Source organism: Aplidium turbinatum, chromosome 1 (assembly GCF_918807975.1).
Source record: "Aplidium turbinatum chromosome 1, kaAplTurb1.1, whole genome shotgun sequence".
In the NCBI taxonomy this organism is placed as follows: Eukaryota; Metazoa; Chordata; class Ascidiacea; order Aplousobranchia; family Polyclinidae; genus Aplidium; species Aplidium turbinatum.
The window spans coordinates 58180411-58198919 of NC_137472.1; the positions used below are offsets into that span (position 1 = coordinate 58180411).

Genomic DNA, 18509 nt, shown 5'->3' on the forward strand with positions numbered 1-18509 from the left:
GTTGAAAAAAAATTGCAAGTAAAAAGGTGGTTATAAGTTTTGAATATGCAATTTGTCATTTTTCAAGTTACATTAAATTTATTCTATGTCACTGCTTCAATTACATCATAATTGAATTTGCAACGCACAAAATGGACTATACACATTATGCAAGTTTCAATTTTTCTTGAGCTTCATCTCAATTCGTTTGAGGGAGTAATTATATCCTCGCCAAGGTTTCCAGTCTATTCCGTCTGCATATGACTCGTGTGGTCCTCCCAAGTACAATCCATTAGGATTGGCTCCATGACAATGAGTATACCACCAACCACCTTTGAATGTATTGGAGCAACTGCCTGGCCAAGTATCCTGATCACGATCCTTTGCACTGAATCGTGCTGATTGCAAACCTGATCCTGCAAAATATGACAACGAAACGTAACGTTTTTGTAAAGAGATTCTGTAAAAATATTTTTTTACAAATGTTTCGAAAAACTGAAGTAATATAAAGATGACAATTAAAAATTCATGATTCATTGGTAAAATAGTTATAAACACAATTTTTTAATCAAAGAACAATAGAAAATCTATTTTGTTGATGTTGTTGTTACTGGAGTTGTGCAAAATATGATTTCATAAAAAAAAAAAAGTTTATTGCAACAACTATCGTGCAAATGAGGATATGATAATGATAGACAAATGATAATGATGATAGACAAAAAAACAATGAATGTGTAAAAGTAGCTTATCAAAAGCATCAAATTGATCAAATTGTTGAGTTTTTAATCTTGCTGTAGGCAGGCTTTCAGTGTAGGGTGAAGGCTACACTAGCTATACCTAAATCAAATGAGTGAGTTGGATTTTGAAAATAATTGGAATATTGTAGCTTAGAATTCGGGAAATAATCCCCTCGACAAAAATTCTCTGACAAAATTCCTCAATTTACTCGAATCCCAATATCTCGCTTAAAACCTTGTGGCTTAAATGAAGCAGTTTTCGAAGAAATGTCATTTTGAGCAATTGTGTTTCGACCAATTGTCAGGTCACAGTTGATGCAAGCTGTACCTGCATTCCCACTGTATCCTGTAAAAGTCAAAGTATAATTTGTCCCAGCTCCAACAATAAAGTCACTGAAACACAGAAACGTACAAATTTAAGGTGTAAATTATAATGGTCTGTTAACGAAGGAAATGGAACATAAAGAGAAATATTCACACAAAAGCGATGGCAAAAAAAACAAATCATAGATAGATTTACAAACAATCCTATTCGATTATGAAGATGATACTGGCTAAAGGAGCAAAAAATTATTTTTATGTCAAACTGAAACTGCATCGTTGCTATCTAAGAGAATACAGTACTTGATATTTGATCTGTAAACATAAGTTCAATTCCCTGTCAGGTCATATCAAAAACTCATCAAAATGTCACTAAATCCCGATCCTTTTTATCACAAAATCTATAGATTTAGAGTGGTGATGCAAGTATAAGCTTGATAGTGATGTGACTGCTTGAAAACTTTCTATTTGGTATATTTTCTAGAGCATCGTGTATGGTGTAAGCCGCACGGAATGAGGGAGAAAAGTCTACAATACGTTTGAAACAAAATGCAAATCGTGGAAGAGATGCTTTTACATTCTATACTAGCTCGATAAAGAATGAAAGCTTCAGATGGTGAAGCTTTCGATGGGAATTTGTTACGTTATGATTGAGCAGTGTCACTTTTTGTTAATTTTAGCGCTTTTCGTACTTGAATGTTGTACTACACAAAACATAAAATCATAGCTAGTTTCGTTGCTATTGATTTCAATTAAAGTTAAACCATAGGCATACGAAGCCGAGCAACGTTACCAAGTTTAGCATATTTAAAGATTATTATATTTACAAAAACACAAAACTACGCAACAATTAAATATCGAACGTTTTCGACATCACAAGATGTCCTCTTCAGGAATAACATACATACAACTTAACTACATCTGAATAAAATACAATGGTTAACTAAATCTATAAACAGGAAAAGACAAAAACTGCACAGTACTTCTGACTAGCTCAAACTCAACGATAGGCTCCACGAGAATCAAAGGTAACTGCATCAAAAGGTGTTAAACAGATCACATGATATGGTAGAAAGGCTTTTTTTGTCTTTTCCTGTTTATAGATTTAGTTAACCATTGTATTTTATTCAGATGTAGTTATGTATGTTATTCCTGAAGAGGACATCTTGTGATGTCGAAAACGTTCGATATTTAATTGTTGCGTAGTTTTGTGTTTTTGTAAATATAACAATCTTTAAATATGCTAAACTTGATAACGTTGCTCGGCTTCGTATGCCTATGGTTTAACAAGACAAACTCTCTACCGAAGCTGTATCAATTAAAGTTGTAAGACAAAAATGTTCCTACTTTTATGAAGCATATCTTGTTTGATTTTCAAAATCGTCCATGTCTACTCTCATTTCATATTCTCCATCTTTAGTCAATTTGCGAAGAACATCCAATCCTGGAAGAAATGAAGAGATTTTTAAACCACACTCATAAACATAAGCATATTCATAAATATGTTATCCAAAATGAACAAAAGTTAGCCAGTCATGCTGTCTGTGGCCCAGGTTTTAATTCTGTCGTCGTCGTCGTCGCGTGAGCCTCTGGGGCCGAAGGTCCATCATTTTACTACCGTAGGTTTGCGAGGTTTCCGGACAGCTACTACTGTAAGAGAATGACGACTACTATCTGGAAGGCTACTACTGTAGAGAGCAGCCAGTCTTTAGTTTCCTCATCTAAGATAGGCAGACCATCCACTCTATTAAGTGGCTTGAATATAGTGCAATCGTTTATGAAGTGATCTGCGGTTTGTTCCTCAGCACCACTTTCACAGAAGGAGGAAGAGGCCATTCCCCAGTGATTCATAGTTGAGCTGAAAAGTCCTACTCTGGTACAGAGACATTGAGGCGTGCCCACGCCTGTCTCTATAGTGTTAAGCCGGTGAGACAGGTGTCGGGATCGGGGATGAACGAGTGGAGTTTGATGGTGCTTGACTTCCATTGAGAATTCCATTTATTGTTAGCCCAATTAGCCGCATAAATGTCTTGTTCATCTGCTTCGTTGATCAAGAGTTAAGCGGCTGGCACGAGTGAGTGTCTTAATTTCAGTAGACGGGGTGCTCGTTTGAGGGAGCAGAGATCTTGTATTGGAGAAGATGGTTAGGCTCCAGTGCCCGTCGACCAAGAGACGGGTAGCTTTTTCTCGACGAAGATCAGGAAGCTGGATGCCAGCAAGAATGGGAAGATTGTCTATTGGTGTGGAACGCATGCATCCAGTCACTGTGCGCAGAGCACTGTTGATGACAGTGTCGATGTTGTAGCAATGAGCACTGCGGCACCAAACAGGTGCACAGTACTCTGCTGAGAAATATACAAGTGCCCAGGTGTTATAAGCAAAGTGTCAGCACTAGCTCCCCAGCGGGAGACTGCCAGTCGCTTGAGGAGCGCGGCGCGTAATGACAGTTTCTTGCGCAGTGACATCAAATGATGGCTGTATGTGAGAAATCTATCTGATGTCACTTCAAGGTATTTTAATTCGGGGCAGAAGGACAGAAATTTTCTGTTGCATTGTTTGCACGCGCGGAACCCAGCTTGGTGCTTTGGGAGGAGCCGGTCGATAATTGGGTTGACGTGGGCATAGATCAGTCTTTCGGGGATTTTGAAGGAACAGAGAGGAGAGATATCGGTCGATAATTCTGTAGGTTCTCTGGTGGCTTGTGAGACTTAATGATCGCAACCACTGAAGCTCTTCTCCAGTTTTTTTTTTGTATTATAAATTGGTGCAATCAGAAAGAAAGGAAACTACGTAACCAAGACATAAGGGTAGGGCCAGGATGGAGCGCAAGCTCATGGCAGATGTTATCCGGCCCTGGAGACTTGTGTGGTTGCACTAGTCGGAGGTAAACTCCTCTGGGGTGAAATCTTCCGGTATTGTTTCATCTGGTGGTGTTTCCACTCGCCAAAGGGCAGACCCTTCCTTTGTGACAAGGCGGGGTGCTTTGCGGTCCTTTGTCTTGTAGATCCCGTTCTGCACTAGTTGGGAAGCGATGGCATTTGCAGAAACGGGGCACTGGCGAGGAGAACATTTCATTCTGTAATTCAGACGTACCCAGGAAGAGAAATATAAGCTAGCCCACAAATAAATTTTGTAAAAACTGAAATACCGATAGTCAAAACAAAGCCAGAAAGCTGAGTTGTTAATATTTACAGTATAGATTCATTCTTAGTTTGGCACATTGTGATAATATTTTTTTCTCAAATTAAAAAAAGGCGCCTTAAACCATTGTAAACTAAAAATGTCTAAACCATTTTACACTACAATTCATATATGCTTTCTCACCTAACCAGAACTCTCCTTCTAATCGACCGAAACCTTTGACGTAATCGGCAAAATTTCTATAGAAATCCTCTGAACCATCTATTCTCTTCTGGAAAACCTGGAAAATTGTTTACCGTAAATTGTTGAGATAGTAATTTTGCAAACTCAATCAAGAATCAATGTATCCAGGTGTATCTAGAAAATAGTTCAAGCTCAAAATCATCATATACAGCAAACCTGATAGTTTGACTGCATTAAAGATAGGGGAGTTTTCTGAACCAGGATAGGCTATAGCCTTTGTAATCGAGATATTACATGCGAATGACAGAGAAAGATAACTGAGCGTTTGGGGCCAAACAACGAGTTACCTTAAACAGAACTAAAATCAAAATTTAACTTACAGAAGTTGAAGCCATTTGAATAAGTAACGACATAAATTGGTAACTTTTGCATGATCGAAAGTGGTGCCCAGTATTGCCACTGACTTATACAATTGGTGCCCCTTTACCGAACCATGTACTAATGGGAAATTTTTTGGCGTAACTAAGCAAAAAGATGGAAACAAAAGTTTAACAAACATTCAAGTATAGTTTGGTCACGGATCATTTTATTAGAGGAACATAATAACAACTCTAGTGTCTACTGTAGAGTAGATTTGATTGATGAAGTTGCTTTAGAAATATGGAAAAGCATTTTCGCCACTTACCATCCATCCACCACCATCGGTTTCCATGTCACAGTAAACCCTTAAGTGGGTCAAGTCACCATCCCCATATGGATAGATGGTATAAATCCCGCTCTTTTTAACACGATCATTAGAAAGAATGTCTAAGCATGACTGTGGTAATATTGCACCTAAAAAGTCAACATAGAATTCAACAAATGAATCACACGTTTCGATAAGCGACATGTTAGATGAGTCAGATCACCATCTCCATATGGATAAATGGTATAAATCCCGCTCTCGTTTTCGTCATTGACAAGAAAATCTGAGCATGTTTGTGGAAACATTGCACCTACAAAAGATCAAATAATTCAAAAATTGTTTGGCAACAAAGTCATACTTTTTGATACAAGCCAGCCTTCAATGAGTTCTACCTGTAACATGAAGTGACTATATTGTTAGCAAGTAAGAGCATACTATGTACTAAAAACAAGTTATAACTTCACCACTTTGAAAAGTTATGGCATATTTTAAGAAATTGCCTACATAACTATGAAACAAACGTGTGTTTATAAATTTAAATCAATGAATACTGCCTGATATTTCAAAAAAATAAATATCAAATTTTTTTCTCGTTTCAAATCATTTTTTATAAAATTTGTTTTTTCAGAAATTACAAAACTAAAATTTAAATAAAATTTCTCACAAAAGAAAAAAAAATATTGATGCTGAAAACAAAGGAATTTTTTTTTCAAGCAATTACGTTAACGTAACAATGGATAACAATGGCCTGTGCTAGTCAAATCGTGGCTCAACATACCTCATGAATATTACAAAAATATAGTATTGTAGGGTTTTTACGATTCCAATTGTTATATTTTTTTGTTTATAAAAGTAAAATTTAAAAGGATAATTTAAAGGACATTGAGGCTCTCTGTCTCTAATTAAAAGGATAATTTAGGCTTCTGGCTGTCTAGTCTAGGGGTATGACTTCCTACAAAAAAGCAAACGAATTAAATAAAATGGATCATTTTTTATTAAATCAAAGTTACAATTTTGCTGTTCGGGAATTGAAAAATATCTAACCAATCTAATTTATTGCGACCGGTGTCAGAAGAGCGACATTCTCCAGTCGTGAATTTTAGTTCTCTCGTTCTGCCGTCGTTCAGTCTGTTCGCTTGCAAGTCTAATTTCGAATGCCTGTCTGAGTGTTTGCATTTTTCAATTCCCCGCTTATATCATAATATCCCGGTAGAGCCTTTTCATCAATAACAGCTATCGTAAGAATCAAGGGAAACGCTATACCGGTTTCATAGTTATGTCGCATTAGAAATACAGATGTGTTGAGCTAGATTCTGTGTGAGTGGCGTTTGTTAACAGGAAGCTTGACTTATGTTCTGTGAGAACGTTAGGTTTTGAATTTGCAGCGTTGAAATGCATTTTGCAATAATGATAAATTTCGGTCAAACGTTAAAATATAAATTTGTTAATTAAAAACATGGTACATGTTACAGTATAACAAGAACAGCATAAAGAGAACAATCCCTTTGGGAGGTTCCTCGCTCGGTAGGACTCCAGTTTGTGGGCAGGCTGGCAAGATCGTTATAATGCTACTGCCCCACAAACAACACAGCAACAAATGAAATCTGAGGCTGTCGATACCTGGTTCAGGCAATTGAAGAAGAAGAACAATAAATATAAACTAAACTTTGTGAATTTTTAAAGGTAGTCAGACCACTCGGCATGCGACAATTCAGCAAGTGCTGTAATTTAGCATTTACATTTCAGCTACTATCCAAGTCAGCGAATGTGATTTTCATCTAGTACCGGACTTGCTTGGTTATCGATTGATTGGATTTGTTGACTTGTGACATGCCAAATTACTTATTGCTCAGTTGTTACTTTCTCAGTTTCATTTACCTACTTCAGACACTTGCTGAAATATTGCTAGCTCAGTTGTCATTTGCTAAACAGTTATTTTCTCAATGCACAACTGTTGACTTGTAAGAGATTCATTTTTAAATGAATTTTTCATTTTATTATGACGTACGTTTTAAATCTTCTACATCATAACAGTTGCACTTTTCCGCTGGATCTCCTTTCGGTCCAGTAAGTCCCTGATAACCTTTAGATCAGTGGTTCTTAACCTATGGGTAATTACCCACATGTGGGTAATTTCAGGATAGCAGGTGGGTAATCAGCTGAACCAGAATATTTAGAATTATAGATGTAACAAACAATGTCACTGCTGTAAGTGGTAAAGTTGCTTTATTACTCATGCTTTTTTTATTATTTGAGTCCGTTCAAAACAACCAAACAAGCACAGTGATATTTTATCATTTTTAGAATTGTTTCGTCATAGTGATTTATTTTTCGCATCATTTTTGTTGCCGGTTTTATGTAAGCTAAAACCTCAATTGCTAAGGTAACAGGGATCAGTAAGTCAGTAGATGTAACAGAAAATATATTTCGCACTTGTTAGTGCATCGTCAGTTCTGATAAAGGGCAGTTAAGTTGTTATTTAAAACATTACTTGTAGGTTTTAACTGCCCTTTATCGGAACTGACGACGCACTAACAAATGCGAAATATATTTTCTGTTACATCTACTGACTACTGATCCTTGTTACCTTAGCAATTGAGGTTTTAGCTTTCTAGATATGGAACAGGGATCGTTTTAGAACAAGACTAGGTCAGAAAGCGAGGCAGACTCCGACTCAGCTCAGCAGCAGCCTAGAGCAGTTAGCTACGGTTTTATGTATTTCATTTTTGCGACATAATAGTAAGATTTTTCTTGTATAATCAGTTCAGTTACAGTTGTTTTATAAGCAAGCTTGATGGCTGCGTTGCTGTTAGCAGTTGTTTGAAGTAGTTTATATAGCTAAGTGTACATTTAGAGTTAGTGTTGAGACGAGCGAGCTATATTCTTTTGAAGATGAAAACTTGGGAAAATGATGGGAAAAGCATATCCAAAAGTTGTGCAAAACCACTAACATTGTTGACTATGTTCCCTTCCACTTATCTCTGTGAATCAGCATTTTCAAGTGTTGTTGCTTTGAAGTCAAAATTTCGAAACAAGCTGTTAGATCTGAAGTCAGATTTGCTTTGTGCAGTATCCAAAATCGCACCCAATATTGCATCGATTGTACACAAAAAAAGCGCAAATGTCTCACTGAAACTATTGATGCCGTTCTTTACGTTAAATGTTGTTTTTGTTGAATAACGCTGTTTTATATTTTTAATATGGTAAAATAGATAAAATTAGATTTTGGGTAATGGGACTTTGATCTGGACAGAAATGGGTAATAAGGGAAAAAAGGTTAAGAACCCCTGCTTTAGATCCTTTCAATCCCGTCACTCCTCTCTTACCAGGGGGTCCCTGGATCCTGGTGGCTAATTGATTGGAGGATGCTTTTGGTGAACCACTTCCATCTCCATCACATTGAAGGTTACATGTTCCCAAGTCAAACTGAGCCTGGCAGCCCAAAGCCAACATCACGAGTACGACAACACTTACAAATGTCATGAATACGCTGCAAGAAAAACATTGTTAAAACTCAATAGGTTCTTGCTTATTTCATTCATTTAGCTTTTGAATCCGTGCGCTCATGAAGCTATAATTCGTTCTGAGCCTAACAACATTAAGAAGTGGCGTAGCCAAGGAGAACGGTTAGGGGTTTCAACCCCGTTTGGCACACGTGTGACGTCACGATATTGACAATGATGCTTTCAGTTTCTTTATGTTTCTAAAACAAAGTTTGCCTAATTTTAAACGAAACTGCATTAAAAGAGCGAGTTTTGCCAATACCAAACATTCAAATATCTCAGCTATGAATTAGCAACAAGAAAACATAGAGACTTAGCTTTATTTCAGAAAAATGCCCTAGAAAACATGATCTTATCCTTTTGCTATGCCACCGGACAGCACCATTTTACAGGAATATTCATACCCACATTTTTGTTGAAAATGCTCTCAGAATGCACCAAGTTCAAAGTAATTTTTCAACATTTTTGATTTTGCCGTCACCCCCCCCCCCCCTTTCAAAATTCCTGGCAACGTCAAAGGTCTAAAATAACTATCAAAGCCATGACTCTGTACCGACTCCGTTTTCTGTACTAAATAAAATACTTTAAACACAGAAAATAGACCTGAGATGCTAATTTATGTAATATTGCTTGTTCACCAATAGATAAAACATCAGAGATTCATTCAACTTAGTGCTTGATGAGTAAAAACAATTACTGTAACAAGTCAAGTACACCACTTGGTAGGTGACACAAGAACTACTTTGATTCTCATTACAATATACCTACTGGCTTCTTCATATTGCATCACTTAGTCTGGAATCTCATTGTCACAACTGCAAATTTATATCAAAATATCTCTCGATTTGTGTAGGAACTTTTTTCTTGCTATTCCTGACTATGCCGCCAGAAACTTTTTTTCTTGTTGTTGCCAATTTGAATATCAAGCCTGCTTCGAGAAATAAATTTTGTCAACTAAAATATTCTTCATCTATTGCTGCAAATGATTTAGATAAACTTTCCATGGCTGTGCAACCTGAATTTCTGACAGATAATGATTCGAATAGGTCAATACGAAATGACGCTTGTATTGGAATTACTCGTGTGAGCACCATTTCGCTCCTTCTCCCCTTCCTTAAAATGCACAAGTGGGCCCCTATATGTCGAGTGTCAGCGCTTAAAATGTTTCTCAAACCATGGACTTGTTTACAAATAGTACAGGAAAGCGTTAGGTAATGGCGGCAAATTATTTCAAACTAAGAAAAACATTTGCATTAATCCTATTAGCGAAGAGTAAACAATTATCAGATATTTTAAAAAAGATTAATTAATGTCCCAACAATGCAGTGACGGATTTAGCAACCATAATTGGAAAATGAACTAAAGCACTACTACTTTTAAACGTTTTGACACAGCATACCGGCAGAGGAATTATTGTCATTCGGCGTACCGGTCACACATTAAAAAAAAAAGACTAACCCTACTACAGGGTAAGTCCAACCTTTCTTTTAAAAATCTAAATTCAACAAATTTACAGTTTTTGACTACCATTTCACTAGCGGTGTGTGGTTTTTGAGCTTTAACAGTTTTACCGCAACTTCATAGGATGCACGCAAAGATTTCACATTTATATTAGAGAGTCTGTTTATCTATATTTGCGCAGCTTTTAATTTGTTTCATTTCAAAAAATTTTCATGTAACCAAGCTTTGTCATTTGAAAAATTTAGTGATACGCCAGGGATAACAGATCTTTTTCATTGCATGGGTAACAATAAAGTACTTAATACCGAGAAACAAAAACAGCCTAAACGTGGTGAAAAACACATTCGAATCAAAACAATACTGAGTATACTATTTTCAAACTAATCGCGTACCGGAAGTCAAGTGTTCGTGTATTGGCACCGCACACGTACCACAGTTTGAGTAGCACTGAACTACAATTTTAACAAAGCAAGGCAAAAAATGTAAGATAGATAGACAATATGCAACGGAAATGTTAAGAAGCGATTTCTCAAGTCAAATAAAAAAAATATGACTTACCATCAAGTTATTTGATTTTTTAAGTTTTCTTTACAAATTGTAAAAGCTTTTTGATGCTGTGTTGTCAGATAAATTATCTACACCATGTGAAAATTTGATTTATGTATCTTGTGAAGTTTTGGAGTTACACGAGCTCAAAGTGCTATTGTCGAACAGACCTCCTCTCCCCACCCCGGGCACAGGTCAACTTGCAAAATAACGTCACATGAAATAGGATTAATAAAATAGTTGGAATAGAGGTATGGGGAGATTGCCTAAATCTATGCATGCTCAATATTGCAGAAATGCCGGTTATGTTATAAGATGTGGTTGAGAGAGCAAAGTAAGCGAGAAAATTTGCAAAACCAAAAAAAAAACACTACTGGTTTGCACTACAGTGTGCCAAGTATAAACTTGGTTTCTTTTTGTGTTTCCCTTTAATATGTTTTAGTTTAGGCTAGAGGCTAGTTATAACACTTTTGTTGTGTTTTAAACACGAGTTGAGAATTTGGATCAGAAAAATCCGACTTTGACTCCAAAGCAATGTAAAGGGATTGGAGTTTAACTAAAAACAATAAAACACCTACTTTTGCTACAAATACGCCGAAATCCTTCAGTCTCAACAGTCTTTACATTAGGAGGTTTTCGAATGCAGGTCACAGACACTTGAAAAGATTTTGGTGGGCCCTCAGTCGCAATTGCGAAAAGCGGTAAATACCGCCTTGAATGCTTTAAGCCAGAGGTCCTCAACTACAGGGTCGCAACCCAATCATGGGTCACGAAAAGGTTGCTATCGGGTCGCGAAATCTTAAACTGTTCTCACAGAATCTTAACTGCTGAAGACTTTGCAAAAATTCTATAATTTTAATTATTGAACTAAGCTTCAATTGTGAAGAGTTTTTTGTCTAAAAAAATGATATCTTGCCCTGCCATGCCGGCCTTTAGTTCTCTAAGAAAAATCTGTGCTCTTTCAAGTCTCGTTTGCTTTTGGAGAGGTATAAGGAATTTCCGTTTTCTCATCTTGTAACGAGACAACTGAAAATCCTTTCCACAATGGTTCTCATTGAAATGCTGCTCACATTCATGTCTTTGGTCATTTGACGGATATATCTGTATTAAAACATAGTAAACGGTGGATTTGGCAACTTTTAAGAGCTTATCGCAGAGTTGGCTTTCTCCGCGCGATGCTGAATGATGGCTGCTTCATTTTGGCTCATTTTAGACATTACAATCAATGCTTAGCCTACGATTAATGTTCACAATTAGACCTAAATTTTAGAGAGTTTAGCAAGATATCCAGTTTCTGAAAAAGCATATTAGTTACATTCAATCAAATACAATTATGACTTTCTAAAATATGTTTCACCCTAAAAAGGAGAGTATCAGAAGGTGTTTGTTCAAATAGAATTTATTCTATAATATACTGTATTTATACTTTTAGAAATAATTCTATTTGAATAAGGACCTTCTGATGATCCCCCTTAGTGAAACAGGCTGTGGAGGTTTTAGAAAGTAGTAACTATATTTGCTGAAATTTGCTTTGCTTAGCTTTTTTGCTTGACATTAAGCACTTTTTGTAGCAATAATAGTAATTATTGTTTAAGTGACATTCAATATGTTTAATCATAAAATGAAAAAAGGCCAAAGAATAGTGAAAAAATACAATACAACGCAAAAGAACAACTGCACGCCCAGCGAGCTGGTGCTAGAGAAAAGCCCAATTACGGATCCATAGGATGCACTGCCTGATAATTATACGTTCAAGAAAAATATTTGAATATATAGAAAAATATATTTTCATGAATAACTGCAGACAGTGCATACCGTTTCGACCTTCGGGACTTCTCAGTGCAGTAGGTACACTGCTATGGCCATGGAGATATATACCTCCATGTGACATTTTCCCATTTTCGATACCTAAGTTCCAAAAATGATACTACTGCCAACCTTGCCAAAGTGCTCCAACTGCAAGCAGTGAGCTTTGCGCAATGCATAGCAAGGTGCCTCCAGTTAAGTTCTCAATCGGCGTAAGCCAAGATCTTCCATAACTGCAGACAGTACACACCGTTTCAGCCTTCCGGCCTTCTTAGTACAGTAGGTACACTGGTATGGCCATGGACATATATACCTCCATGTGACTTTCTGTTCACCTGGTAAGTAATAGTAACAAGCAATCATTCTTCTTTGTCGGGTGTTACAATCGTGCACGATGTAAAGTGACAAGCTATGCCGTTGTGTCACCGACGTTTCTATATTTAAAAAATAGATCTAAAATTTAATGTAGGTTTTTTCATTTTATTATTATGTTAAAATAAGCGTTATTTTCTTGATCTTCCCTCTCATTTTAACAGTTCGGAAATTAGAAGGGTAGACATGTTGCCGTTAGTTCTATGTAAGTTAACGTAAGCGCACAAAATCAAAAAGGTTTGATAGCCGTTAGCATGCTAGACCGTCCTCCGTAAAAAAGATTTCAAGAAAAGTTATTGGAGAATCTCTCGTTAGCGGAAGCAGAGGTGGCATTTTGAAATAAAATTTTTTAACGGAAAAGAGGTGGCTGTTATCAAATCATTGCTTGGCACAAAGAAAGCAAAGTTTGTATTTTTAAGAAGGGAAGCTAAAGGCTACTGTTAATTTAAACGATATCATTGTTTAATTCCTCAGTTTTCAAAACGTTCTCTACATTTTTTCTAGTTTTCTTGTGTTACGCAAAGTGTTGCCAGATTTTCTGCACATTTTCAGATGAAATGCTATTTTTAATAAAATAGCTAAAAATCAGCCAATGTGTTTGCAAATTTTGGAATGGATTTACCAAATAAGCATTAATTTACTTTTGAGCAAATAAAGAATAGCATTTATGCTGAAACAATAAAAACTGGCAACACTATTATTCAACACACTCCAATTTGAGAAGGTAGTTTCGCTTCCCGTACTTCTAGAAATCTCTTCAATAAACTAAGAAAAAAAAAGATCGATACGACAGATTGGTTGCTTTTATATCATAATTACTGTAAAATCGATGAATTTACTTTTGTTCCTAGTTGGATTCAATGAACAGTCTCCTAATAACTGTGTCTTTGACTGAAAAACAATTTAATTGATAATTAGGTTAAATTTCTGTTTGCTATTCAGTGGCTAACACGTTTTAGACAGAAGTATAAAGTATATTGATTGAAGTGAAGTAGTAATGAGAGAATTATGGTCGGCTTTGTTGACTTAGCAAAGTTAAGTGACCTACAACCCAAAAAAAGCATTAAATTTTTCTGTGAAAAATGAGTGGGAATCCACTATATCGCAAAGCTGGTGGAACATCATACTAGTTTTTATTAGCCTTTGTTATAAATGCCTTTTTTATGTTGATTTAACGTTTAGAGATGTTAAATCACCACAAAGAAACAGATTTTGCTAGCTGAAGTGGTTTATATCCGATGCTGAATTTGGTGACGTAAATAAAGCTTTCATTATTCCGCCAAATGACGTTGTTGTTCATGACGATTCAAATAAGCGATTAAGATACGACGCAAGTTTGTGTTACTTTATTGCTAAGTGGTGTTAGTTATTGCTGGGCTACAAGTTAAGTCCTTAATAATTTTTGCCCTACGTTTCTTTAAGTTTATTTTTGTCTGATTTGGAATTATTATTATTAATTGTTTATTGTTCTTTGTCCGGTGTGGCGACTTTGTAGTGCACGTGAGAAAAACCTTTTTGTCGCCGTTCCAAGATTTTTTATTTTAAAGTCTTATGTCGCCATAAGCATTTTCTTATTTTGTTGAAGTTTTCTCACTTGACCTTATTCCTTGGGTCATTTCTTTCTTTCAAAAGTGCAGGAAGATATTAGGATTGGTACGTTACCATTGGTTCTATGTAACTTACTATAACAGCACAGAAACAAAATGACTTGATAGCAGAGTGGCATGCTATAGCGTCCTTCATGAAAAAGGCTTAAAAAAGTAAATAAAGATTTGCATCCGGTAACTTGCATTAAGGCACTTACTAATGAATCTTTGCTCAAGCACAAAAAGAAAGAAGAAAGGAATAGGCTAATGTTATTTTAAATGACGTCACTGATCAATTTCCTACTTCAAATATTTTCTTTATCATTTTATGCTTCCAGGTATTTCCTTCTTTTCAGTGTGTGAGACTTTATCGGGTTGCTTGAGGAAGCGTGGGATAATTTATCACACAGGAGCAATTCGATTGAATTTCAATTCTTCAGGTATTTTTTAATTACCTTAATCCTTTTTAGTTATGAATGTGATTTAAGTGAAGGATTTTTCTTACCGAAATGTAAAAATTACTGCTTAATAAATAATAATTCGTCACTAAATTTAAGACACAATGACGTCATAATATATTTACAAAATGTTGTTCATAAACAACTTCATGAGGAAAAAGATAAAAAAATTTGGGTCAGTTTTAAACTGATTATAAATGAAACACAACCAGCTGAGTGACCGAGTGGCTATCGCCTTCTGCTCTAGTGCTTGTAGATCTAATATCGATTCCAGATTGGGTCATACCGATGACTTTATAAGCGGTATCAAATGTGTTCTTTTTTGAATAAAGCAGTGAGAATAAGACCAGTTTTTCCAATCTTCTAAGTGCATTCTTTGTCAACTGGGAGCAAGGACAAGTTTAACGGATGGGGGCTCGGGGCACTTTTAGATCGGGGACCCCGTCGTGTAAAAAGTTTTTCGCGCCGAGGGCTCGAAAAGCTTTCAACTTGAAAGTCACCCACACCGCTAATACCTTTACGCCAAGCTTAGTCACCACCTTGTGACTAAAAATTAACCTTGAAAGAAAAAAGAGGCATTTTACAGAAACTTCAAATGCTGAAAGAAAATAATAATAACAACACAAAATCACATTTTTACACGTCGGGGATCCCTTCAAAAGGGGGTCCCGAGAAAACTTCACCTTATGCCCCCCCTAAATCTGTACAACGTTTTTGGTAGTTCCTGGAAACAAAATTTTTTTGATACAACTAAAAAAATGTAACTTTAGTGACAAAAAATCGCCCTAATGATTACTTGTTATTAGTAACAAACTATCCCCGGTCGACATGATTTTTATTTTTGAATAAAAATATCACTTTTTAAGTAAGTTTCTAATTATGAATATGAAGTCACTTCGTCCCCATCACGTCGGGATTTTTACAGTTTGCGATTTAAAATGTTTGCAATACAGCCTGTTTTAAGAAACATGTCCTATTATTGTGTCATTGTTGCTATTGTAGCAGTTGAATTAATAAGTTAATGTCATAAAAAGTTAATTGTTACATCACTGAAGAGCATTGCTTTCTATGATTGAACTAGCCTTGTTAGATTTATTTGATGTCAAATTTGCATCTTCTCAATGTAAGGCCTACTCGGAATCTGTGGCCAACGGCCAAATATGCAACAAGAATGAAAGAAAAATGTTTTGAAACTCTATAGCTTTGCTCCTTAGATATAGCCTATAATAAAAGTTTATCAAATTACTCGGTAAAAAGACATTTCCGATGAAAGACACTATATGTTTTTAGACATTTCCAACACTGTAAGGGACAGCTAAAATGCCAGAACGAAAACTTTATTGGGGCTAACTGAATTGGATTCCAGCTTGTTTGTCAATCGTCAAAATTCTTATTGATAAGCGATTAAAAAAAACAAAAAAAACTTAGGATGTGCGTATATTTCCGAGTTGTTGCTTGCATAAAAGTGGTAGTGGGACACAACACTTACCATACAATGGGCCATATGTGAAGTAAGATTGAAAACCACAGATGTTTCAGGGGCGTATTAACCGCTCCCAGGACACTCCGGCCGGGTGGGACGGCTGTTTAAAAGCTCACTCATTACAGTCTTCTGAATGTTTTTGAGTTATCTAAAAATATAATAAGCTGTTACAGAAGCACGATATTTAATACCTTAAATCAGGGGTGGGCAACTTTTTTAACACAAGGGCCACTTAGGAAAATGTAATGCTTACAAGAGAGCCGCACATCAAATAAACACTAATTCATATTTTCAGCAATGGAGCTTATCTTATTGAAATTTTGTACAAGAATGTCATCCTCCTGCAGCGAATTCAATTCAAGCTGAATTTCTACAGGCGCAAAACTTATTTTACAGGTAGGCTACAGGGGAGTGAAAAACGTTCATATCACTTCTTAAGCTTCGAAATTGTCTAAATCGAGATAAAAATAGCCTTAATCTAAATAGCCTTATTTGGGGAAAATAGTTGAAAGAAGATGAAGGGCCGCACAAAAAATTGAAATAGGCCGCATGCGGCCAGCGGGCCGCACGTTTGCCCACCCCTGCCATCATGTAAGGCCGTATTTATTGCTTTCCACAACCCCGACTTGGGGACCCACGTCCATCAAAGGGCCCATACATATTTAGTTGGTCCAGCGTTTTTTGGTTACTTGAAATAAAAAATGAGAAATTATTGCTACAAAATCTCGACATACAATAGCTCACATCAATGAGATTTTATGTTGTCAGTCATGGTTTGGTATGACCATTTCCAATTTAGTGAACCAGCAAATCTATGCTGCTTTGTTAGAATTTATTGAAAAACAATAAATGTTATCCTCTCACATATTTGAAAAGTGTCTTTCAACAGCTAATATAACGGGACTTGTAACGCTCATGAAATGGCGGAAATGTTGGATGTTCACAGGCAGTAGCTTTGACTGGAATAGTTCAGGTGTGGAATAGATAGGTGAAGCTGTGAACAGCTCAGATATGTTTTCGTAGTTTTGCCTGCTCAAAGGCGCTGTATATAACGTACTATAAATAAGTAAAGGTGTGGACAGCTCAGATATACTTTCGAAGTTCTACCTGCTAACAGGCTATACCATACTAAGCTGTAAAAACCTTTCAAGAAAAAAAAATATTAAAAGTTTTTTGTTGTCTTAAATAATTTTTTTTTAATGTACGCTAAGGTAAACTTTCTATTAAAACTTTTACAGATATACGATTTTAACTTGATATATTTTGTTAAATACAAATTGTGTTTGTTGATAGGAAGAAAAATAAACAGATTGATGCGACAAAAGTGTCCAAAAAGTGATCCAAAAGATTAAATCTATAAAAATTTTCTTGGAGAATAAGACCTCCAACTACTTTCAAATTTTTTATTAACATGTTTCCGTATTGTTCATTTATCTTAAAAATTTTGTTTTCTTAAAACTCTAGCGTCTCTCTAATTTTGGTTTCTAAATCCATCATTGCATTGTCGGTGTGGTGTAGCGCGTGTCGTCACGCACCACGTCTCTCTTGCCGACAGCGCAGTCTTCTTCTTCTTCTCTCGTTTGACTTGTAGTAGCTTAGGTTGGCAATGCCTTCTCGTGCAGCCAAGATACGGTAGTTGGGTCCAGTTGTCGAATACCAGTGATTCCACTTGACGGCCGTAAGATGGAACATTCGTGGAGTATGTGTTGCATTGTTTGTTCTACCGCTCCGCAGACACATATCGGCGAATTATGCAATCCCCACCTAAACAGATTAGCTCCAGCACGTCCACGTGGTGAGCCCTGGATTCGACTGATGACAACAAACCGACAAGTAGCAAAGCGCAGTGTGAGTTTGCCGATTGCCTGGCTTGGCTTCTCTTGGTTTCTTTCGTGTTGGTTCATTCTCTAGTTTTCAGCAGTGTAGCAGTGCAATCGGCAGTTTAAGTAGAGTCTTGTTTTAGTTTGTCATGTAATACTTTCTGTTAACATTCTTTAAAGCTAGTTTTCAATTGCAAGATAATCACGTTTTAAGTTTATTAAAGCCTACTTTACTGAAATGAGTTTGTTGGTTTCAATGTAGGTCATGTCAGTCGGTACATTAATTAATCTTTTTTTTAAGTCTGAGAACTGTGTTTTTGCTAATATGATAAATGCACTTTCTTTTCCTTTCTAACACTTTCTTGCGCAATCTATAAACGCGTTGATGGTTTGAGAAACATTTCATGCACCATCAATAAACATAGAGG

The 18509-nt window shown here is 36.2% G+C and overlaps 1 pseudogene across 1 annotated transcript; it reads right to left on the reverse strand.

Moving 5' to 3' along the window:
* Positions 1-8529, reverse strand: LOC145767749 (microfibril-associated glycoprotein 4-like; annotated as a pseudogene). The gene is made up of 6 exons (XR_014288898.1): positions 8373-8529; positions 5047-5195; positions 4362-4458; positions 2385-2481; positions 1045-1109; positions 1-395 (listed from the first exon to the last, which is right to left on the reverse strand). The product of XR_014288898.1 is annotated as a microfibril-associated glycoprotein 4-like (transcript).
* Positions 8530-18509: the final 9980 nt, after the last annotated feature.